General features: G+C 44.7%; 1 protein-coding gene and 2 pseudogenes across 11 annotated transcripts in view; 1 reads left to right on the top strand and 2 right to left on the bottom strand.

Moving 5' to 3' along the window:
• LOC127326015 (uncharacterized) overlaps nucleotides 1-24,574 on the bottom strand; it is a 50,441-nt gene that overhangs the window by 13,563 nt on the left and 12,304 nt on the right. For 5 of the 11 annotated variants that reach the window (XM_071826115.1, XM_071826112.1, XM_071826111.1 and 2 more), the window contains 7 exons: nucleotides 22,412-22,472; nucleotides 21,658-21,835; nucleotides 20,589-20,786; nucleotides 19,854-19,913; nucleotides 19,705-19,765; nucleotides 18,844-19,048; nucleotides 17,832-18,332 (listed from right to left, as the gene is read on the bottom strand). The exons of 2 other annotated variants lie outside the window; for them this stretch is intronic. The gene's annotated coding sequence lies outside the window, so the exon portion shown is untranslated. Of the gene's footprint in view, nucleotides 1-36; nucleotides 287-818; nucleotides 1,067-2,172; nucleotides 2,487-3,325; nucleotides 3,909-17,831; nucleotides 18,333-18,843; nucleotides 19,049-19,704; nucleotides 19,780-19,853; nucleotides 19,914-20,588; nucleotides 20,787-21,319; nucleotides 21,488-21,657; nucleotides 21,836-22,411; nucleotides 22,473-24,574 lie in introns of those variants that run through there. 4 more of the 11 variants (XM_071826117.1, XM_071826116.1, XM_071826119.1 and 1 more) reach the window with 4 other exon arrangements.
• On the top strand, nucleotides 6,101-6,994 carry LOC139835484 (osmotin-like protein; annotated as a pseudogene).
• LOC127326007 (uncharacterized) lies at nucleotides 7,892-8,527 on the bottom strand (annotated as a pseudogene).

The following is a 24,574-nucleotide window of genomic DNA, read 5'->3' as shown; positions in this document are numbered from 1 at the left end:
GAAGAAACAAGATACATAAGTCCTACTACCAACAACCATGGCATTGATTGAGAGCGCGGATCTTGTCTTGGATGAGTACCGATGGGGAAGGGGAAGAAGGGCCGGTTCCGATTCGTATAGGGAGCATTCGTCAGATCGAGATGGAGAGGAACCACCAGCAATGGTCTTGGTGTTCCTCTTCCAGGAACTGCATGTGAGCCGTTAGATGGCGCCTGGTTCACCCTTGTCGGGGGGAGCCTGAATCTTCAGAACACCAGCATAACCAGCTCATCGGAAACGTGGCCCGCTGTAATGAGGTTAACATTGAAGATCAAATAGAGTAAACAAACATATGCACTGGATAAATACTACAATGAAAGTACTCATGTGGCACTGAAATTTTAACCATAAAAAGCATACTAGAAGCATTACCTCACAGATTCAAATAGAACAATCACTACAATTCTACCATTATAATCTTGTTAGCAAACTGAAGTTCAACAAATGATGTCTCTGGAGATATATTTCAATTACCCTAGTGTTACTGTCATGTATGGCAACCTGCAAGGCCTATAAACGACAACCATAGAAGCCACCCCTAGAAAGCAAAGTTGAAACTGAATAATAAAACTTGATCAGGTGGTGGCTAAAAGATATTACAAAGAAAGCACTCTTCATGCAATACTGTAACCAGCATTTCCTTATTACTATTTTAATTTTTAAAGGATATGAAAGGGTAAACCCAAAACAAACAAGAAGTATGACTACATTTGTTTTTTTTTAAGAAAGAAGACAACCACAACTCACGTTTCAGGAAAAGAAAGACAACCACAGAATACCTATAAGGCCGATGTAGACTTTACAAACAGATGCTCCCTGGTCCAATAACAATCGGACAAAATAATATAGCAGAGACCCACCGCCGCCGCCCATAGATTCGCATCTGCCACCTCTGGCCACACCTGCCATGCATTATCAAACACACCATCTTCTGCCAAATGTGGCCGCCTAGGTGGCCACACACCGCCATCAGTCGTTGGTGCATGCATTCTACCACATGAGACCTTCTCCAAGAGTTGATGGCCCTCTTGCATTGAATAACGACATTTATTAGTCTTATTAGCAGTGAAGAACTATCAAATACAATAACTATAATAAATAGGATAGGAAATAACTAAGCAATTAGATCGTAGTATATATCCTAATGTCACATCACATAAACAGGCTCTGTTCCCTCCTATGGTCTGCCTCAACCAACAAACGCTGCTAGGCATTCCCAACACCCATGAAGAAAACAAACTCGAAGATGACGAAAATTCAGTAGCATGGGCTTGCTATGCACAGAAGAAAAGGCATCTAAAAACCACTATCTTGAACAATCTACAGAAAACAATAAGGACTGATGTAAATAATAAAAATGAGCCACATATACTGTAAATAGATGAAACTGAAATTTGTTCACAAGACTTTTGATGTAAAAAGATAAATTAGTTGAATGCAAATAGTGCAACTTCAAATTTCTGATGCATGTGTAGCTATAGGATTAAGCTTTCTGCCCTGGCCAATTTGTACTATTGGTTAGTTAATCTTCATCACATGTTAACGAACTGTCCCACGAAGTTCTAAGCCCAGCTCAAGAAACTAGTAAATCGTAATAATCAACTTGCTCCAAAAGGGAAGGACAAAAATGAAGCCTTGTATGGCAAGAACACCTATTCATGTCCATAATTCCACTCCATAGCGAAGTTAGAAATGATATGATCTCACTGACACGTAGAAACAAGTAATACTGCGAACAACAATTAATCCTACAGTTAGAGTCACAGGTGAAGGAAATATTAATCATACAGTTTGAAACGTGTTAACTACTAGGCAAATCTTTATTGAAGAGCCCAAGTTGAAATACAGTCCTGAATACATCAATCAGACATTAAGTTGGAACAAATACAAATACTGATTGCAAAGCTACAAAGATAAATTTCGTTCCTTGCTTGCTCTTCCACATAAGGAAATGTGCAACTGCAAGCATTGAAGGACAATTATTTAACTCACCTTACCAAGCAACCACAAAATCCAGTAAATCAAGAACATTTAACCGAAACTAGTCTCCATGTTTGCGGTAGCGCAAACACGATCCAGGGCAAGAAAATAGCTTGCTTTCTTCGTGCAGAGGACCAGAGATCAGGAGCTCACCATGGGGCATGTAAGCTCTAACGCGGGAAAGATCGAAGCCGTGGAGGAGGGCCTTCCAGCCTCGGCCGCTGCTAGTGGTGGTGGTGGTGCTTGGGCGGCACGCCGTTGACATCATGGCCGCCCCCTGTGTCACCACGCGCTGCTGCAGGCGCTAACCGAGGAGGTGCTCCGGGGGTAGCGGGAGTGCAGCTCGCACGGTGATGATCTCCCAGGTCAGCCAACGACAAGAAGTCCCGCAGGTCCCACAGGTTAACCAACGCCAAGTAGTCCACCGCAGCTCTACTCTTCTCCGTGTCCGTCCCGTCCAAGCGTTCCTAGTAACCAAAAACAAAGATTGAAAATTTCAGAGTAGAGCAGAGCCATATAATTTTCTGAAAATAAAACAGAGAACTCGCTGCGCATGGTTTAAACGTTGTAACCCATTCAACCGGGAAGAAAATTAGGACACAAATCTACTAGTACTGTAAGCAAAACAGAGTGCATACAATTTTCACTTTAAAAAAGCTATTAGTTCTTCAAGGAGATTGCAAGGCTTAAATTCAGATGATAAGTTCAAATTTTAAACTATAGAGCTTCTTTTCTTCTTAATGTTGGTGATGGCTGGTTAGATTATCTGAATTTATCTGAAGCTGTTATTATACATAAGGCCTTGCATAAACTACTGGGTGACATACACGTGCAGTGTGATAACTTCATGAAGATACAAGATTACCAATGTGAAACCATAGTTGTGAGGTACATGTATAAATTCAGTAGAATATAAGGCACATCTAAATGTACCGATCATTTCTGGTCAGCAGCATTTGCACACTTAGCTCATTAATATGAGCAGTCTACTATGGCATATATCAGGTAAAGAATTGGATTGAATAGTGAGAAATATAGTTGTGTCCTGCAGAAAAATGCAAGATCAACCCACTGTCTGCTAATCAAATCCCACTCTCCACTAACCATATCACACTGTCCAAGCAAACAACTACGCAAGAACAAGTGACCCAAATCATCAATTGTACAGCTGACATAAAACTGCAGACCAATACGCATCTGAAGCAAACTGAATACATTCATGGAAGGTTAGGTGAATCAATATTATTTCACAAAGAGTATTTCACTCAACGGGATAGATAGCAAGGGGATTTGGAAGGATGCTCACGGGAGGCATCAGCGGGACAGAGAGGTGGATGGCGCGCGTCGGGAGCAGCAGGTACAGCCTCCAGGGATGTTGCCGGCGCGCGCGGGGAGAAGATCAGGGGAGGTACGGTGGTCGCGCCGGCTGCAGCATCCTGGTGAGGCCACCACCACACCAGGCCTTCCTCCGTCGACCTCCCCTGCCGGCATCCGGCGGCGCCGAGAGCCACGGCCTGGCCACCCTTGTTGGCGCCGAGGGCCACGGCCTGGCCTCCACCAGCTGGATCCCCGCGCGCGAGCAAGGACGGCGGCCACAGCCGGGAGCCCCGCCCCGCAGGCATGGCCGGCGGCTACCACCAGGATCCCCGCGCGCGAGCCATCCTCTTCCGTTGGGTATTCGTCCAGGAGGCGGGTCGGTGCTGCTGTGAGGATTTAGGGGAGCGGTGGAGGGTGGCCGGCGAGGGAGGGAGGGGCCGCGGCTAGAGGGAGGCGGCGGAGGGAGTGTGCCGGCGGCGAGATCGGTCAGGGAGAGGAGGCGTCGGGGAGTGGGGAATGAATCCTGAGATCGAACTCGCTGGGCTCAATTAGTGTATCCAACAGGTTGGGTTCACCAACGCAATTAGTGTGAGTCTAATTAGCGCCTCGGGACCTGAGACAAATATATGCACGGCTTTGATCGTTGGATTCAGCCCAGATGGACGGCTCGAATCGAGTTTAACAGGACGATCCACATGTACGCAATTAGTGTGATCTAATTGGCTCAAGGAATTCGGGGTGAGTGGCACCCCCTTCGCCAACCTCAAAAATATTCCCACCTCTACGCCAACCTCAAAATCTCTTGCGCTCCTCCATCTCCAAAATAAATATACTACGTATATAGATCTTTCACTTGCGTTGTCCACGTCCTAACATTGCCGTTAATTCTGAATTTGAGCTCCTCAACCAGCACAAGCTAATCTAGCTAGGTGATGAATTGCAATGTGGTCATACTTCCACCCGCTTCATCTACATTATGCATGTCGTTGGAGATAGCTTTAAACTTCCAATGATTGTTCTTCGAAAGGTCTCATCAGGGACAAATTCCGTTGAGGCGGCGATGAGTCGACTTGGGATGACAAGGATTCTAGTGTAGGCGTGCATACCTTGAGTGAAGCGTCGGTGGGTTGACGGTAGCAGAGGACCTACGGCGGAGTCGAGACCACGGAACATGCATCGGTGTGATGTCAATTTATCCCGTTGATAGGCTATGCGGAGTCGAACACAAACTAAGAAGACTCCCATAGCTAGAAAACCTTGCAGCCGAAATGCTAGATTCTAGCTAGGTGCATGCTTTGTTTAGAACCTCGCGACACCGAAGGCGGGAATACCACCGCATGAACTTGGGGGGTATACGTACACCAAACACAAATTAAAGGCCTTGACACCTCGAGTGAAGATACGGTGGGTTGATGGTGCCGAAGGACCTATATCGGAGTCGATACCACGACACATGCACCGATATGATGTCCATTTCACCCATAAATAGGCTATACATGCGTAGTCGAACGCAAACCAATACAACGCGAAAGGGAAACCTCGAGCCAAATGAAAGACTCTAGTTGGGTGCATGTGTTCCGTTGAGAACCCCTCATGACACCGATGGTGGGAAGACCACCGGATGAATCGAGGGGGTATGCATACAGCAAACACAATAACACGGAGTAGTGTCTCTGGCACGATCAGAAGGCATTCAATAGAAGATAGCAAGCAACGACATTTGTGTATTATCGGTGAAGCCTAAGGACAACACATGATCGATACCATGCGACACCAAGGTGTCGTCGCCATGGTCAAAAGGTGGCGCCACCCTAACTAAAGACGCGTAGCTAGCCAACTTTGTATGGGACAACGTAAAAGAAAACACCCAAGTGGTAATCTTGGATTTCTAGCGTTTTGGGTCGTGATGCCATGTTTCCCCAATTCACCGTGTTCTACGGCTCTGGAAAATAGGTTACTTTATGCGAATTTCGTACGTGCTAATGATAGAATGTGGCTATCACGTGTCGTGCTAGGGCTTGGGAAGTAGGGAACCCCTAGATACGTTATGTATTGCAAATACGGGCATGCGTCTACCCGTGTCGTGTCGTTTATACGATGCATGTCGTTGGAGATAGCAAATGTGGGCTTTCTTGGTACCTACCGACCGGTGTAATTAAGAAGAAATCATCGGGTATCTAGTATCAGAATTTATGTACTTCTAGCAATATAGTATATTTGACGAGTTTTAGATGGATAAAGTATTCTCCCTAGGCCTAGAGAGTCCCCTCGGCGGCCACCTGTGTGCCATGGAGGTGAGGTGTGGCGGAACGCGGCTCATGTCGGCGGGAGGGCTCACGTTGCGTGCACACCCGCGCGAGTCACGAGTCAGGAGTGCGTGCATGCCCATCGGCCGGTAACGCGCGCGAGGGAAGGCGATCGACAGCTGGAGTGCACCGTCGCACGGTCTGACAGCTGAACCTCACCAGCGGGTGCCCCGTACGTGGATGGATCAGGTCAAAATCGACGAGTGCGCGCGCGCGGCATCATGGTGGCGTACGTAACGTACGTGCAAGGGGGACCCACCCCGGCCGGGTACCCACCGTGAGCCACTGCCACACATCGAGTGAATACAAATCAGTGTGATGCTACCTCTCCTCCGTACGTACCTAAGTAACCGTACAACGAACTCCATGGTTATTCTAAAACACGCATAGCACTCACGGCGCCTTGCCTATACAAACAGGCTTGCACGTCCGCCTAAACGATATCACCAGTTCCTCACCACCCCTGCAAAGCCAAGAAACAAGAGCACATGGCTACCATGGCCGAGCGCCTCGCCCTCGCCTTCCTGCTTGCGGCCGCCGCCGCTCTGGCGGCATCGGCGCGCGGCGGACACCAAGCTGACCCTGCAGAACCTCTGCCCGTTTCCCCGTGCGCCCGCTGGTCACCCCCAACGGGAACTTCTCCTCCATCTCCGACAACACCGTCGAGCTCGACCCCAACGGGGGGCTGGTCTCCTTCCCCTTCCCGGACACCTTCTGGGCTGGCAGCGTGGTGGCGCGCACCTTCCGCAGGACGCCCACCAGCTGCGACACGGGCTCGTCGCCGCCGAGGACGGTGGTGCAGCTGGCCGTGCACTCCACCGAGGACCTGGCGACGTACAGCGTCAGCCTCGAGGACGGCTTCAACCTGGCGACGGTGGTCACCCCGCTGTTCAGCCGCGGCGGGCAGTGCTTGGCGCTGGGCTGCCCGCTGAACCTCACCAACGGGTGCCCCGTGGATCAGGTCAAATTCGACGACTGCGGCGTCATGGTGGCGTGCAAGGGGGACCCCGGGTACTTCAAGCGGCGGTGCCCGCTGACGCGGGTGAACGGTACCGACCGTGAGCCACTGCCACAGAGCTGCATCGCACCCCGTGAGCTCAAGGTCGTCTTCTGCCAGATGGAGCTCGCCCATCTGACCATGGTCGGTGCCGCCTCCGCCCAGACGGAGCTTGCCCATCTGACCATGGTCGGTGCCGCCTCCGCGCAGACAGAGCACATGTAATTTCATGATAAATAAGCAGCTGGTCAGCATTCAACTTACTGTAAGGAGAAACAGATTGATGCGCCAATCGGTTTCTATCATACTGTAAATCTTCGAAAATGAGCTTATTACATCGTAACTGGCCTCTCGATATAGAGCCCACGCACAAATTAAATGATGATAGCGAAGACCCATTCTTTGCAAATATAAAATTGAGAATTCCTTAAGCAAATGAATGTGAAGATAATAAGGAGGAACAACACACGCGCGCTGGATTACCAAGAAAGTTAACAATTCGAACCAAGATATCATCAGCCATGCAACGTCAACACTTATCAATAAGTTTCCGACCATTGGTAATTAAGCCTCTTTTCTGAAACTGTATGTCGTACTGGTGTGCAGCTTGTTCACAAGTGAAGAGAAGCAATGGGACTGGGATCGATGTTCATCATGTTGACAGATGTGCTTGTTGTTCATTAGATTTTGGTTGGCATGTATGGATGCCTGAAAGGCTGAACATGGTATAGTGACGAATATTTCTAGTGAGCACCCACAATTAATGATGAATAGATTGGAAGATGACAGAATGCTTTTGGAAGATGACACAATTATTTGCAGCGATGACTGTTGTAGCTAAGTTGCCTTCAGCTGCTTGCGTCATCCCTTTTCCAATTCATTTTGTATGGCATTTATCATCATCCGGCTCGAGCAAGAAAGAAAAGTGTAGAGCTGCCTGCTAAGAGAAGAAAAAGGGCCTGGCCTCTAGAGCTCACGTTCCTCCGGCCTAATACTAGCGATCTTCCACAATCCTCTATTCATGCAACACTGGAATTTAGGTTCAAGACACGTGGGCTTGTAGATTGCTCTTTTTGCCTCTGTCACCTGAAAAGCTCCGCGTTGCGTCTGCGTCCAGTTGAACTTGAAACTTGTCAAGTTCTGAAGTAGTAACAACGGCCGCTCTCATTCACGGGCAGCACGAAGGAGACAGCTAAATCTCAATACTTACGAACATGAAATTAATGGCACAAAGCAATCAAATCACGCATTCAATTACTGTTTTTATTTTCATAGATTTGTCGATCTATCTAACACCGGTCACACGGCAAGATCCACAGGTATCCTGCTTGCTACACGTACAACAAGAAAAAGATCACCATGGCCACGACGGTTAGGTGCTCGGCGTCGGCGTTCACCTTGCGCAGGCGACTCCTCCTTATCCGCGGCCACGGACGCGGCGGCGCAGTCGGTGGAGGCCCTCACGGCTGCGATCATGTTGTCCTCGTATGCCTGCTTCTGCATCGTGGCCAGTGCTTGGATGGCTCTATGCATCGCATTGATCCCCTCGGTGTACCGCTCACGGCACGTGGCCAGCGCAGCCTGCTGGCCGACCGTCCAGCCGCCGTGCCGTTGTAGGTCCTTGATTGTGGCCACCGCCGCCGTGTAGTTGACCAGCGTCGGGTTCGTGGCGATCACGGCCAGCCCGTGCGTGTCGGCGGTGGCGCTCCCCGGCGCCGCTGAGCGTGGTCACGCAGACGGCCTCCGGTTCCTTGCGGAGCGATATGTTTTCCACCTTCGCGCACGTCTCCTCCACGATGGAGGCGAGCGCCACGTGGGAGACGACAAGGAGCACTAGGAGGATGGGGATGAGAAGCCTCGCTGCCATTTTGGGTGTCTCGTTTGGGGAGAATGGAGAGGAGGCAAATCTTGAGGCTTTTGGTGGGTTTATGTAGTAAGATTCCATGGGCAAATCTTGAGGCTTTAATTTGGTGGGTCTATGTAGTAAGATGATGCAAATCTTGAGGCATAAATGGGAGATCAAATTTTGTGATACGCTGCTAAAATGGAATTTCTTTATGAAGTGACAATGGGAGATCAAATTTGTTGTGATAGCTGTATTTTCGCCATAAATAAATTTTCTTAATGAAGACGAACGAGTCTTGGTCATACTTTATTATGCTAGCAATAAACAAAAGAAGTGTCTTGCGGCATATTTTTTTTCTATTATATTATTCGCCATAAATGTACAGCTTCCAATGCTGGAATTAAGACACATAAACGTTACCTCCTTCCTGAAATATAAACATTTATGGAAAGCTAAAAATACTTATATTTTAGAAGGGACTTAATACTGTTCAATGTTTAAATTAACAGTGCAGAGCAGATCATGGACTTTGGACCGCTTGCCCATCCAAGGTGGCCTCGCCGGCCTATGAGCCAGCTGTGCTAAATTGCCAACCACAGGAATCATACACGTTATCTTTGGATCTTCTTAATGAATGGACGGCTAATGGTAAGACAACATGACAAAAGGCAAAAGTAAATATATGCCTTTATCATGAAATAATTTTGAAATAATTGGCCATAAATGTACTACTATCCAATGTATGAGTTTGAAATGTAAAAGTGCATCGAATATATGATGTATTTTAAGGCACCTAGATATTATTTTAGAACATCGAACACTTATTGTCATAGCAGATGATGTAAAATAGAGCACACTTCCATCGCAGATGATGTAAAATAGGGTACCACACACGTATCAACATATCAACTTTAAGTTTGCAAGATCACCGCGAACATATCTACACGATTAAAATTTATTTATGCATATGCATAATTTGGACATGTTGAGATGGAGCTTATTAAACCAAGCATTTCGACATATTGTTTTTGTATTTCTCATAATGCTGACAATCTTCACGGAGAATTCAATTTCACTGGGTCCATGTCGGAGGGCGGGGTTCAAATCTATTGGATGCAATCTTATTTCTATCAAATCTTTAAATAACTATACTAAAAACTAAGAAAACTTTTTTTTTAAGGAATACGGTAGGGGAAGCCCCTACAGTGGTTTTTTGTGTGAAATAATAAGAACCCAAATCTGCGTCCGTGGAGACTTGAACCTGGGTGGCTGGGTTGTACATCCACTTCCCTAACCAAGTGAGCTAAACTTTTTTGCCGACCTACAGTTCTCCTTAAACTTCTGTGCTTGGTCAGCATGGCTGGCTGCTCTCCTAACAACCAACCCTACGACAAAGGAGGGCGAAGAGGGTCTACGCGAGCTAGCATTTGGATGTTGACGACTAATGGGCACCAAATAGGGGCTGCGTGATACGTCTCAAACATATCTATAATTTCTTATGTTCCATGCTAGTTTTATGACAATACCTACATGTTTTATACACATTATATGTCATTATTATGTATTTTCCGGAACTAACCTATTGACGAGATGCCGAAGTGCCAGTTCCTGTTTTCTGCTGTTTTTGGTTTCAGAAATCCTAGTAAGGAAATATTCTCAGAATCGGACGAAATCAATGCCCAGCATCCTATTTTTCCACGAAGCTTCCAGAACACCCGAGAGCCGCCAGAGGGAGCCACAGGGGGCCACACGCCAGGCCGGCGCGGCCCAGGCCCTGGCCGCGCCGCCCTATTGTGTGGTGGCCCCGTCAGCTTTCCGACTCTGCCTCTTCGCCTATTTAAGCCTCCTCGACCTAAAACCTCGATACGGAAAAGCCACGGTACGAGAAACCTTCCAGAGCCGCCGCCATCGCGAAGCCAAGATCCGGGGACAGGAGTCTCTGTTCCGGCACGCCGCCGGGACGGGGAAGTGCCCCGGAAGGCTCCTCCATCGACACCACCGACATCTTCATCACCGCTCGTCTCCCATGAGGAGGGAGTAGTTCATCCTCGAGGCTAAGGGCTGTACCGGTAGCTATGTGGTTAATCTCTCTCCCTATGTACTTCAATACAATAATCTCATGAGCTGCCTTACATGATTGAGATTCATATGATGATGCTTGTAATCTAGATGTCATTGTGCTAGTCAAGTGGATTTTACTTATGTGATCTCCGGAGACTCCTTGTCCCACGTGTGTAAAGGTGACAGTGTGTGCACCGTGTGGGTCTCTTAGGCTATATTTCACAGAATACTTATTCACTGTTATGAATAGCATAGTGAAGTGCTTATTTATATCCCTTTATGATTGCAATGTGTTTTGTATCACTATTCATCTATGTGCTACTCTAGTGATGTTATTAAAGTAGTCTATTCCTCCTGCACGGTGTAATGGTGATAGTGTGTGCATCGTGTAGTACTTGGCGTAGGTTATGATTGTAATCTCTTGTAGATTATGAAGTTAACTATTGCTATGATAGTATTGATGTGGTCTATGCCTCCTTCATAGTGTGATGGTGACAGTGTGCATGCTATGTTAGTACTTGGTTTAGTTGTGTTGATCTATCGTGCACTCTAAGGTTATTTAAACATGAATATCGAATATTGTGGAGCTTGTTAACTCCGGCATTGAGGGTTCGTGTAATCCTACACAACTAGTGGTGTTCATCATCCAACAAGAGAGTGTAGAGTATAGCATTTATCTATTTATTCTGTTATGTGATCAATGTTGAGAGTGTCCACTAGTGAAAGTATAATCCCTAGGCCTTGTTTCCAATACTGCAAACACCGCTTGTTTACTGTTCTGCTGCATGTTTACTTCCTGCAATATTACTACCATCAACTGCACGCCAGCAAGCACTTTTCTGGCACCGTTACTACTGCTCATATTCATTCATACCACTTGTATTTCACTATCTCTTCGCCGAACTAGTGCACCTATACATCTGACAAGTGTATTTGGTGTGTTGGGGACACAAGAGACTTCTTGTATCGTGATTGCAGGGTTGCTTGAGAGGGATATCTTTGACCTCTTCCTCCCTGAGTTCGATAAACCTTGGGTGATCCACTTAAGGGAAACTTGCTGCTGTTCTACAAACCTCTGCTCTTGTAGGCCCAACACTGTCTACAAGAATAGAAGCACCCGTAGACATCAAGCACTTTTCTGGCGCCGTTGCCGGGGAGGAAAGGTAAAAGGCATTCATACTCCGGTCCCAGGTAACTAAGTACTTTTCTATTGCCGTTGTTCGTGTGCTCGAAGCTATTTCCTTTAGATCCTGCAATTGCATCTTTTTGTCTCTTGTTTTACACTAGTAAGGCTTAATGGAAGACAACAACAAAATGAGAGATCTTTATGAACTTTATCTTGAATTAGGACATGATGTGTTTGAAGAGAAAATTAAAAAACCCATGGAACTTATGCATGCTAATGGGAATGTTATTAGTATGAATGCTTTGAACACCATTGTTGCTAATGCTATGGAAGAATTTAAGCTTGGGGAGGTCGGTTTTGATGAAAATGATCTCTTTAGTCCTCCGGGTATTGAGGAGAAAGTTTATGTTGACTATGATATGCCTCCCATATATGATGATTATAATGATAGTGGTCTTTTGGTGCCGCCTACTATAGAGGATAAGTTAAATTATGATTATACTATGCCTCCTACACTTGATGAGAATAATAATGATAGCTACTTTGTTGAATTTGCTCCCACTACAACTAATAAAATTGATTATGCTCATGTGGAGAGTAATGATACTTTTATGCATGTGGATAAGGATGCTTTATGTGATACTTATATTGTTGAGTTTGTTCATGATGCCACTTAAAGTTATTATGAGAGAGGAAAATATGGTTGTAGAAATTTTCATGTTACTAAAACACCTCTCTATATGCAGAAATTTTTGAAGTTACACTGGTTTTATCTTCCTATGCTTGTTGCATTACGCTTCATGAATTTGTTTATTTATAAGATTCCTATGCATAGGAAGCATGTTAGACTTAAATGTGTTTTGAATTTGCCTCTTGATGCTCTCTTTTGCTTCAAATACTATTTCTTGCGAGTGCATCATTAAAACTGCTGAGCCCATCTTAATGACTATAAAGAAAGAACTTCTTGGGAGATAACCCATGCGTTTATTTTACTACAGTACTTTTTTTTATTTGTGTCTTGGAAGTTGTTACTACTGTAGCAACCTCTCCTTATCTTATTTTATTGCATTGTTGTGCCAAGTAAAGTCTTTGATAGCAAGGTTGATACTAGATTTGGATTATTGCGCAGAAACAGATTTCTGTCTGTCACGAATCTGGGCAGAATTCTCTGTAGGTAACTCAGAAAAATCTGCCAATTTACGTGCGTGATCCTCAGATATGTACGCAACTTTCATTCAATTTGGGCATTTTCATCTGAGCAAGTTAAGTGCCCCTGTAAAATTCGTCTTTACGGACTGTTCTGTTTTGACAGATTCTGCCTTTTATTTCGCATTGCCTCTTTTGCTGTGTTGGATGGATTTCTTTGTTCCATTAACCTCCAGTAGCTTTGGGCAAAGTTCAGAAGTGTTAAGAATGATTGTGTCACCTCTGAACATGTGAATTTTTGATTATGCACTAACCCTCTAATGAGTTTGTTTCGAGTTTGGTGTGGAGGAAGTTTTCAAGGGTTAAGAGAGGAGGATGATATACTATGATCAAGAAGAGTGAAGAGTCTAAACTTGGGGATGCCCCCGTGGTTCATCCCTGCATATTTCAAGAAGACTCAAGCGTCTAAGCTTGGGGATGCCCAAGGCATCCCTTCTTCATCGACAACTTATCAGGTTTCTTCTCTTGAAACTATATTTTTATTCGGTCACATCTTATGTGTTTTACTTGGAGCGTCTGTGTGCTTTTATTTTCGTTTTGTTATTTTCATTCTCTGAATAAATGCTTGTGTGGGAGAGAGACACGCTCCGCTGGTTCATATGAACACATGTGTTCTTAGCTTTTAATTTTCATTGCAAAGGTTGAAACTGCTTTGTTAATTGTTATATGGTTGGAAACGGGAAATGCTACATGTAGTAATTGGTATGATGTCTTGAATAACTTGATACTTGGCAATTGTTGTGCTCATATAGATCATGTTTAAGCTCTTGCATCATGTACTTTGCACCTATTAATGAAGAACTACATAGAGCTTGTTAAAATTTGGTTTGCATGATTGTTCTCTAGAGTCTAGATATTTTCTGGTAAAGGTGTTTGAACAACAAGGAAGACGATGTAAAGTCTTATAATGCTTACAATATGTTCATATGTGAGTTTTGCTGCACCGTTTTATACTTGAGTTTGCTTCAAACAACCTTGCTAGCCTAGCCTTGTATTGAGAGGAATTCTTCTCGTGCATCCAAATCCTTGAGCCAAAATCCATGCCATTTGTGTCCACCATACCTACCTACCACATGGTATTTCTCCGCCATTCCAAAGTAAATTGCTTGAGTGCTACCTTTAAATTTCTATTCTTTATCTTTGCAATATATAGCTCATGGGAAAATAGCCTTAAAAACTATTGTGGTGAAGAATATGTACTTATGTATCTTATTTCTTAATAAGTTGCTTGTTGAGCGGTAACCATGTTTCTGGGAACGCCATCAACTTTTACCTTTGTTGAATATCATGTGAGTTGCTATGCATGTTCGTCTTGTCTGAAGTAAGGGCGATTTTCATGATCAAATGGTTTGAGTATGCATATTGTTAGAGAAGAACATTGGGCCGCTAACTAAAGCCATGAGACTCGTAATTTGTTCGACACACAGATTAAATGAGACTAATAAATCATTCACCTAAACAGATGAGACACATGAATTAATCAAGTTAGAAGTATAATATGTCCACTCTCAGATCTATTCCTCTCCTTACAGGTGGATCTAACAAGCTCAAGGCTGCCTAAGAACCTTGGAACCAAACAGGAAAGTGGACTTCGAACTGAATATGCACAGCAAAAGACACAATCAACCTCTGGGGAAATAATAAGCTCATCCATCGTACCGATGTAGTATATGAGAATAGTATCGCATGGCTAAGAAGAAGAAGGGATCCGGGTGTTTTCGTTGTGGGAAACCAGGACATTGTCTTAATGACCCTCAGATTTGTGATTGTTGTTAGAGCCCAGACCATGAATCAAGGAATTGTCCACTTCTGTTGGGGCGAGTCAGGGTGAGGTACTGCAGGGCACCGACGATGGAGCGGTAAGATGACGCGTCCGTGGCCAAGGAACCATCTGTGGCGGAGAGCTTGGACTTCGTGTCGACAGGCATGGCCGCGGGTTTGCAATTAAGCATACCGGCGCGGTCCAGGAGCTCATGGGCGTACTTGCGCTGATGAAGGAAGAAGCCGTCGGTGCGACGTACGACCTCGATGCCGAGGAAGTAGTGCAGAGGCCCCAAGTCCTTGAGGGCAAACTCAGCGCGAAGACGGTCGGTGAGCTAGCGCAGTAGGTCCGTGGAGCTGGCCGTTAAGATGATGTCGTCGACGTAGAGCAGCAGGTACGCGGTGGTGGCGCCATTGTTGTACACGAACAGCGATGCATCGGAGCGGGTGGAGCGGAAGCCGAGTTGGTGAAGAAACGCTGCGATGCGCTGGTACCAGGCGCGTGGGGCCTGCTTGAGCCCGTATAACGAGCGCGAGAGCAGGCACACATGGTCGGGGTGGGCGCTGTCGACGAACCCAGTGGGCTGCCGCGAAGATCTGCTCCTCGAGATGGCCGTGAAGAAAGGCGTTGGAGACGTCCATCTGATGCACGGGCCATGCGCGGGAGACCGCGAGCTGAAGAACGGTGCGGATCGTCCTGGGCTTGACAACCGGGGCGAAGGTGTCGGTGAAGTCGACGCCGGCGCGCTGGCGAAAACCGCGAACCACCCACCGCGCCTTGTGGCGGTTGAGGGTACCATCCGGATGGAACTTGTGCTTGAAGACCCACTTCCCGGTGATGATGTTGGCGTGAGGGGGGCGGGGAACAAGCCTCCATGTCTGGTTCCGCTGCAGAGCGGCCCGGGCAGAGGCGGGCAGGGGCGATGACAGGACTGGTGAAGGCGCGGAAGTCGACGCGGTGCAGACGTACTCGTCTGAGGGGTACCGCGGACTCGGGACGCGAATCCCCGCACGGGCGCGCGTGAGAGGGGCCGTCTGAAGGAGATATAATGTGATGACGGCCGGCGCGATAATGACTGTGGACCTGAGCTCGCCGGACCGATGGCCTGTGATGACGTTCCTCCTCAACGAGGACCCCCCGGTGAACACAAAAATCACCTCCTTCCTCGTCCGGTCCCAAGGCCGGATGCTCATGGTGCGCTACATGGTCGGTTCCAACCTGGTCGATGGAGGTGGCTACGACGAGACAAAGATATTCAAGTGGCACGGTCGCCCATGCTGCATGGAGGTGTTCGAGGTGGACATCGCGGGGAGGCGGCTGGTGCCGCAGAGTGGCGTCGGTGACAACAAGGCAGCCTTCCTCGGCGCGACACACACTGTCATGGTCTCCACCAAGAAGTTCCCCAAGATCGCCGCCAATTCGGTGTACCTCAACTGTTTTCTGCAACGGCGTGGTCATTTTGGCGCCTACCACTTCGGGGATCGGACAACTACACCGCCCAAAGACTTCCCCGCTCGTCGAAGTCGTAGGTATTTCCCTTGTGCTTGCCACTGGGAGCTGGAAGACTGTCTGGTACGCAATGTCGAGAAGCGTTATTATAAGGAGAACTACCTCTACATGGACGATGACATGCGCCAAGATGCTCCGTAGATCTCGCTGGTTTGGCCAGTGACCTTATCAAAGGTCGTGGCTTCTCTGCTTCTGCTTGTTGCCTTTACATATACTTTCTAAATAATCGGATATTGTTCCATTGCAGTGGGTTGATCAACTGTTGACATTAACTCATGAATGCGTTGTCGATTACCTCCGATCCGTACTTCTTTATAATCATGCATGGCCGAGCACTCCTCTATACTGTTGCGACGTATTCCATCTTTGTTGTCTCTATACTGTTTGTGAACAAGGCGCGCGGGGACACCGGGATCAACTCAGAGAGCTAGCGGCACCAGCTGCGCTGCCAGCTCCGGCCAGAGCAGATCAGAGCGGCGATACAGTGTGGACTGGAGACAGGCTGGCAGCAGACCCTCGATCGAGCGCGTGCCAAACCACTTAATCCCACAGGAGGAAAAGAGATGAGTCAACTAACCGCCGCGCGCGGAAAAAAAGAAAGACCCAATCCATCTCATCCGAACGTGAAAAGCAGAGGAGTCACCTGCTAGATAGATGATCGCGCGCGCGGCTAGCTGCTCGGGAGCCACGCTCGCCTCCGACCATGCCAACGTGCGTGCGCGGTTTCGCCGCCATGGCCGAGCCCTCTGCCGGCCCAGCGTCGCCACCGGCCGGAAACCGCGCAAGCGCCATGGCCGCGCGCCTCCACCGGCCGAAGCATCACGGCAGCCCCCTCCCCTCCCCTCCCCTCCCCTCCCCTCGCCGAGCAAGAGTCAAAGTCTAAGTCACAAAAGTCACACGCGCTCGCCGCACGCGGACGGTAACAGAGGGTCTCTACTTATAGATGGAGAAGATTAGATGGTTTGGAGGGAATTGAAGAGCAGCGCGGGAATAGGAGTCATATCTGCTGCTGGAAGACGTGTGGTTGAGAGGAAAAACAACACAGATGATAAGGAAAAACTAAACAGCCACGGAAGCGGATACGAGGAGACATGCGCGCATGCAGGGCCATAATTTCTTCCTACTATTAACAAGTGCACAACCCGGAGCCTATCTTGGGAATATTATTGGTTTCACTCCCTCTCACGAAAAGTACTAGTAGCACCAAAATGATCCAGGAATCTCTCCCATGTTTATTTCAAATGCTACCAGTTAGTGTTGGCACTAATCTTATTATTATTAGTGCTAAATATAGGAGATTAGTTGCTTTGTATTAGTATTGTCTAAGTTCTAGTCGATCGAATGTCCAGCGGCATGGCGTAGCCGTGGATCAGAAACACAGAGATATAGCGGGGTGCATGCGAGCACATCAGCAAGCCAAGCCAGGAGATGAGTGCCCGTGTACATGGTTTAGTGAAACCTGGTCATATGCATGTGTATTATTATTAGGTGACCGGGTGAGTAGTGGATTGGTTGGCGCTTCAGTACTGCTTTGAGCTAGCAAGTGTCATTAAAACTAGGACGTGGATTATAGAAATCCATATTCATACTTCTCCAGCAGTATGAATTTCTCTGTTTGGTAATAGGAAATATCCATATAAATCATCTTACTCTGACTCGAGCGGACCGGAACACAATACACAAACAATACAAAGCGTATTTATACTATGTACATATGAACACAAGCCATGATACTGAATTTTACAAAGGTTTCATTCAAGTTTTCACTGGCCTTCAAAAATTATGCTGCCAATGGCTTTCATTGCCGAATCTGCTACAGGTTGAACATGACAGCAATCTTAAGCTAGGATTCACATAACATTATACAATATAAAGCAGCTAGCTAGCATTTTCTATTCTATGACAAGTATGACAAGCTACTGCGGTAGCTTGACATCACCCTCGATCTTCTAGGAAACAAAATACCACGTCGCTAGAGCAACTAACATCCATCAGCTCAATAACAGGGAAAAAAGCAAGTCCGGCTAGTCAGATCTGGTGGCCATGGTAGCTCCCTCCTGCACACACTTCTCCCTCTCGCTTCTACTGCTACAGCAGGACATGCCGCATCCACCTCTCCCCTCCACCAAAACCACCTCAACAAACTGCCAACCGCTCCCGGTGTGCACCGCTCCCTCCAGCAGCTACAGAAAGATAAATTGCATATGTGGTCACTAGAAGCTACAAAACAATGAATAATGTGATTCTTACTGTTTGGCACATTCTAATACATTCCAAACTAGAAAATAATATTCGGTAAGAGATTAGCAACCAAGTGAAGCAAGAAAGCTACACATGGAAGATGCACAGATACTTGAGTGCTCCTTCCTCTTGTACAAATAGCACAACAACCACATAACGTCAGGCTTCCACCCGAGAATGCTACTAGCAAAACAGGATGATGGAACAACATGGATGATTGATATTTCCAGCTTAAGCTTCTCCATGGAAACAAGAAATCAGGAGGTGAGCATGACTTGAGTGAAATAAAGCAATGAGCAACCATCAAAATGCACTTTTGCAAAATTACTACATAGTAATGCATGCAAATTGATCGATGTTCACAAGCTTACATGGCGACATGCTAAAAATAGATTGCATATTTCCTAAAATTGCTTCATCCTCACACAAGCAGAGGAAACACTCGCGACATACCATTGCAGCAAACGAATTCCTGATTCAGTCAACCCCTCCAGAAGAACATGAAGGAGAAGACTATCAACTGCATGGAGATATGTGTGCCTCGAGGGGAAGTCTTCATCACATCAAATGGGTGTGGTAGCAGGCCTTGGATAATGCTCTAAGCCTCTAACTGATGTAGTTTCCCATGGTTCCAAGTTTCCAAGACATGCTTTGCTCCCTGCAAAACCAAGGGCATGCTCAATAGCTAGTATGATATACGTTCAATTATGGAAAAAATGAGAGATCGCAAATGAAATGAGATATTCCTAAATTACAGACCATTAAAAGCAAAATTTCTAGAGCTGATGCAAATTACATCTCGACTTTGGACAATATTCAGTTTGACTAAAAAATGTTCCTACCTCTACCACTGAAATATGGCATAGTTGGTACCTACCTTATTGCTGGCATCTTTGAAGAAAATAAAATAAACAAATTAGTTTAGGCAAGTCATCAATTGAATGGTACGTGGCACATATTTCCATTGAATTGCCATTTTCGAGCAATTTTCAGATGTACAAAAGTTTTCAAACCTAGAGAGCTGTTAATAAGCTCAATATCTCATGTACTAAAGAGAGCTCAAGCTAGGCCCATAAGTTTGCGAAACACAGATTTCTGAATACCAATTTCAAGGTATGGTGTGCAAAAATAGAGAATAATTATAGTTCAGGATACCATTTTAGCTTCACCATAAAGGCACACTCCAGCAATATAGAAAGGAACCTCATGAAAAAGTGTTGCTCTAAGGCCACGGAAGAAGGTCGTTATTCTATCTTTTTGTACGGCAATGGCCTCCCCTAGATTCCAAGCTGTAACGTTGGGTAAGAAACTCACAAGGAATACGGACGGTGTCGGTTCCCAGGATTGTGCTGCATGAGGAAGCCGATGATTGCACCTGCGGTAAGTAAACTGAAGCATGTTATTGTACCTTCGTTGTATCAGTAGGATGCACATAGAGGTACAAACTGCACTAGAAACACAACCTTCCTGCACATAGAGGTACAAGTAGATTGTGCTGCCAGAACATGCAATTGCACTCCTTCCTGCACAAGTAGATTACATAGTTGAAGAACTGATACGATTTTAACTAAACTCTGATTAAAATAGAAAGGTATATTGGAGCTGCAACTAGAGAAGAAAAAGGAACCAAACAACTTCCTATGTTCATTTAGGTCCACACATTAGTTTGACTACAACAACTATCATTGAACAAAAACATGATGGTCAACAGATCAGTTTTAACAACAATAAATTTGGACGACGGTTTTGACTTAAATGATTAAATCCACTCCACACTGCAGCACCATGCATGGAACTCTACAGGCCTTCACGCAATCAAAAAGCATGTATTTAAACATGGAAAGTGCTAGATCAGAGAACACAAAGCATTCAAGCTGACCACAATCCAAGTCCTGGTTCAAAAAAAAGATAAAAACCCAGTTTATTTTATTGACAGTTAGCCATAATATCATGTATTGTCACTACTCATTTCTGGAATAAATTTTAGCACTTATGGATACTAGAACTAGGCAGATTACTCGTTTTCCAATTCAAGTACAGTATATAGACAAAGTAAGGACGTTGTAGGTGCAATCAAAGCATGGAACATAGCATTCTAGATCTTTGTTTAGTATCCCCAGTTATCTCAGTAACACATACCCTATATATTGAGTGCCCAAATTAGAAAAGGAGATAGGATGAATTTGGGTTCTTCTAACCTCAATCTCATGGAGTGCCACCAGACAAATAAGCAGAAAAGCTGTCAAATCCCAAAGTTTGATGATAGATATGTTTCTCTATGTCACCAAAAATATGGTGCGCTGCTCGGCACATCCTCAATCACCTCATCTTGCTCCATATTCTGTGCCAACAAGGGCAAACACGGACAGGGCAGCACGGGAACTGTTTGGTGATCCCTGCCATACACAAGCAAGTTTCTTACGGCAACGAGAAAAACAAATAAATAGCTGGGCAGTGATAAACAAATAATGCAAGACAAGAAAAACCAGGGCCACTTATGTTTTTTCGTCAAGAAAGAAATTGTACTACTTCAGCTAATTAACAAATGCAAGTTTAATTAGTACTAGTGTTGGAAATTTAGCCATGACCTTGGAGTTCCAATCCTACGAATAAATAACCAAACAATCCAATGACCATCAAGGCAGTGGTCATAATAAAACAACAACAAAATGGATATGCAAGACCAGTTTGACAAGTGAACAGAACTCTTCTGAAATTACAAATATATTGCTAGAATGAATGGAACAGGATGCAGATGGGTCTCTAAAATTTAGCAGGGGGTAGATGATCAAAGAGAGAGCTAAAAACATTAAGCTACCAGGTCTCATGATATGAGTACAGAAACCAGGCCCATGGTAAATAAGTATAACTTTATGAAAATTATGATGTACAATGTAGCTTTATTATGAACGGGAGCATGAAACACAACCAGCCAACAATGTCCAGAGACATTGCCCTGCTTCTGAATTTGCACATTGTCCAGGTAGGATGGAAACACCTAAGCTCCATGCAGATGCATTTGAAATCGACAGTATGTGGAGAGTGCGCTCGTTGCACGCAGAACGACCAGTTTGACCAATAAAAAATTGCAAAAAAGCTGGTAAATAGAAGTCCAAAGACAACTAAATTAGTGAAAGACCCGAACATTAAAGGTAACTTTTTAATAACATAAGCATATGCTCAACCAAAAAAACTCAGATTTGCTTGCATTTAGGCGGACAAATAATACATAGTGATGAAAAATATAATCCCATAAAGTATCAATACCTCGATAAGGGCATCCCTCTTTGCCAACTCCTCTTCAATACCTCTTTGCTAAATCGGCGGTTGATTCTATCATCTTTGGGGTTGAAATGACAGAAGACGATCCAGACCCAACTATTGATCTAGCATCATTAGAGCTCAGAGCCTCATAAAGCTAAGACTCAATGGACTTAAGTTTTGCCTGTAAATTATAGGCGCCAAATAAGCATGCAAACTACACACGGGTTTCCAGAAATGTATAAAGCTGACGCTCTAACCATACTACAGAAATCTCTAGAGCAGACGCATAAAAGAGTACAAGTTACATATATACACACTACAATTAAACAATGAGAAACGATCTGGTCGCAATTGAATTTACTAATCACAAACTGAGTTATAATTAAACAGTGAGAAACGTTGCCTTCCGACGCCTCTTAGGAACGCAGGCGTATAGTTCTGGGGCGATCTGGCTGACGGAGCGGCCATAAAACGGGGATGAAGAGGCTAGGTGACTATAGGCATGAAACCTGTCTGGTAAAATAAATAGCTTCCATAGATTGAAGAGGCTATGTGACTAACAACCAGTTTGATCGAATACAAACTGTAGCTGCACCTAAGGAAATAGTTTTCTGAGATGAAACTACATTAATGATCATTTAAATTTTCTTAACTAGGATAAACGAATATAAGATATGGGATTCCATTTGGAATTCTGACACTCCCAGCAATATAGTATGGCAATATTCCAACATTTAAGTGTGAGAAGAATACTAACCAAGATGTTTCAGATCCCTTAACCTCTAAATTTCCTCTGTATCCAAAAATTCATTGGCCAACTGCATATCAGAGAAAGCAATTGTTATTGAAATAAATGAAGAGTTTGAGCAATGAAAATCATCTAAACCTTCCATAACCCGGTACACAAAAATTTAGGGGAAAACAGACATTAGAGATGATGAGATACTTATGAAAACCCACACATCCAAATATCCACTTGCAAATAAGTGTCATACATTGAACTGTTGGGTCAATAAGCACAGCCTTTTTATCAACTTGTAACAGATGCAGAGTATTTGAACTCAAAATGGAATCCAACTGGCTAATAGCGAGAATAGTAAGAAATTCTATTAAATTTTACCAACTCGTAACACTTAAAATGTAACCAATGCTACTGACATGCATTGTGTACAAATGCTCTTTAGTCTTTACCGATTATTCGAATTCATAAAACAGCAATACTAAATCGTATACAAAAGTCATTATGCAAATTGCTATCCATGGTAGGAAGTAAAAGGGACCCGGTATAGCATAAATATAAGGCAGTCGAGATAAAGTCACCATCCAAGTTAGAATGGATGTTAATGTATGCCATAAGCAGCTGCTGCACCACAACAAGAGTAAATGCAGTGTAGTACATTAAAATGCTGACGCCTCCAAGCCAAAAATAGCGATGAAGTGAAATGCCTAAAGTGTTTTACTCCCAACAATACCCTCGGCTATCTGGGCTGATCCTACGGTATCCTATACTATTAGTATAATATATGTTCAATTAACAAATACTATAGGCTAGTACTTGGAAGCCGCATGTTAGAACACTAATCCATAAACAAGCCAATCAAAGCTTATTTATTAACCCCATAAGACAATAATACATGTCGCTCTAAAAGTTAACCCGACGCATAACATTCCCCGATCAAATTTTAAAACATAATGGCAAATGAGTAGCTAAATAAGCAGTTGATACGCCACGGCAACGCAAACATACTCTAATCTGAAGAAGAATAAAAACGGTCCATGCATAGTTAGCTAGTAGTACCTACTAACACATTCAGAGCAAACAAACTGTGAGACAATAGCACTACTTTTTTTTATTGTTTAAGCGACTGCAACAAATGAACCAGCCTATAGTGGGTGAACAACTGCTCTGAAATCGGATGAAATCGCAGTATATGAACTACATCCGGATCAAACAAACATGTAGAAATGTTACTGAAAATTGATCCAGTGCCACTACCATCATGTAGAAATGATCTGCATTCTTTACTAAGGACTTAAATTCAGGAAACTGAAGTACTTAACTAGTATGCAAAAGTCACTATGCAAGTTGATATACATGGCAGAAGCAAATAAAAAGCAACATTGTGTATTATAGAGGAACGGAAAGGAAGTGTGGTGTTCACTTGGTCAGAACAAAGAGCATTTTACTTATTTTTATTTATCCTAAGAAAACAGCATTCCAAATTTATGCCTGGGAAGGCGACTAAACAAGACAATACAGGATTTGGTAGTAATAATCTTCGCCATGAGCCAGATAAATCTTCACACTTAACCAGGGAAGCAGAGACAAGACAGATCTTGGTAGCAAAAATCTTCACACTGAAACCGATAAAATCTTGCAAAGAATCTTCCACAACAAGAAAATAAGAGGGAGAAGCTGTTTGCAAAACATACACTCTCCCTTGTACAAACCAGAGCAAAACATGTACCCAAGTGAAGCATTTTCCTTCTTTTTGTTTAGTCAAGAAAAACATAGGTTCAAAGATTATGCCTGGGAAGTCGAGGAAAGAAGACAAGACATAATTTTGGTAGTAATAATCTTTATGCAGAACCAGAGAAAATCCTGCAAAGAATCGACGACATGAGTAACTAAGAAGCATAGCAGAGGCTCGCCATTGTAAATAAACAGAGCAAAACATGTACCCGTATAAGGGGGCTTAACCCTCTATGCAAGACAACATGAACGAAGATACAATTATAAGACGATCACATCACAATGAAACATGAAGGGGTACAGGTGACAACACAAAGGCCACTAGTTGTCTACACGGCTGCTGCAAATCAGAGAAAACATGTGCAGAATCTGAATCGTGCAAACGTGTACATACATCCAGAAAACAACAAATTTTCTGCTTTCTCATAGCCTATTCCTTGCATTTGG

Source organism: Lolium perenne, chromosome 1 (genome assembly GCF_019359855.2).
Source record: "Lolium perenne isolate Kyuss_39 chromosome 1, Kyuss_2.0, whole genome shotgun sequence".
Classification (NCBI taxonomy): Eukaryota; Viridiplantae; Streptophyta; class Magnoliopsida; order Poales; family Poaceae; genus Lolium; species Lolium perenne.
The sequence above is the reverse complement of the archived record's forward strand: the minus strand, read 5'-3'. Positions and strand labels throughout refer to the sequence as shown.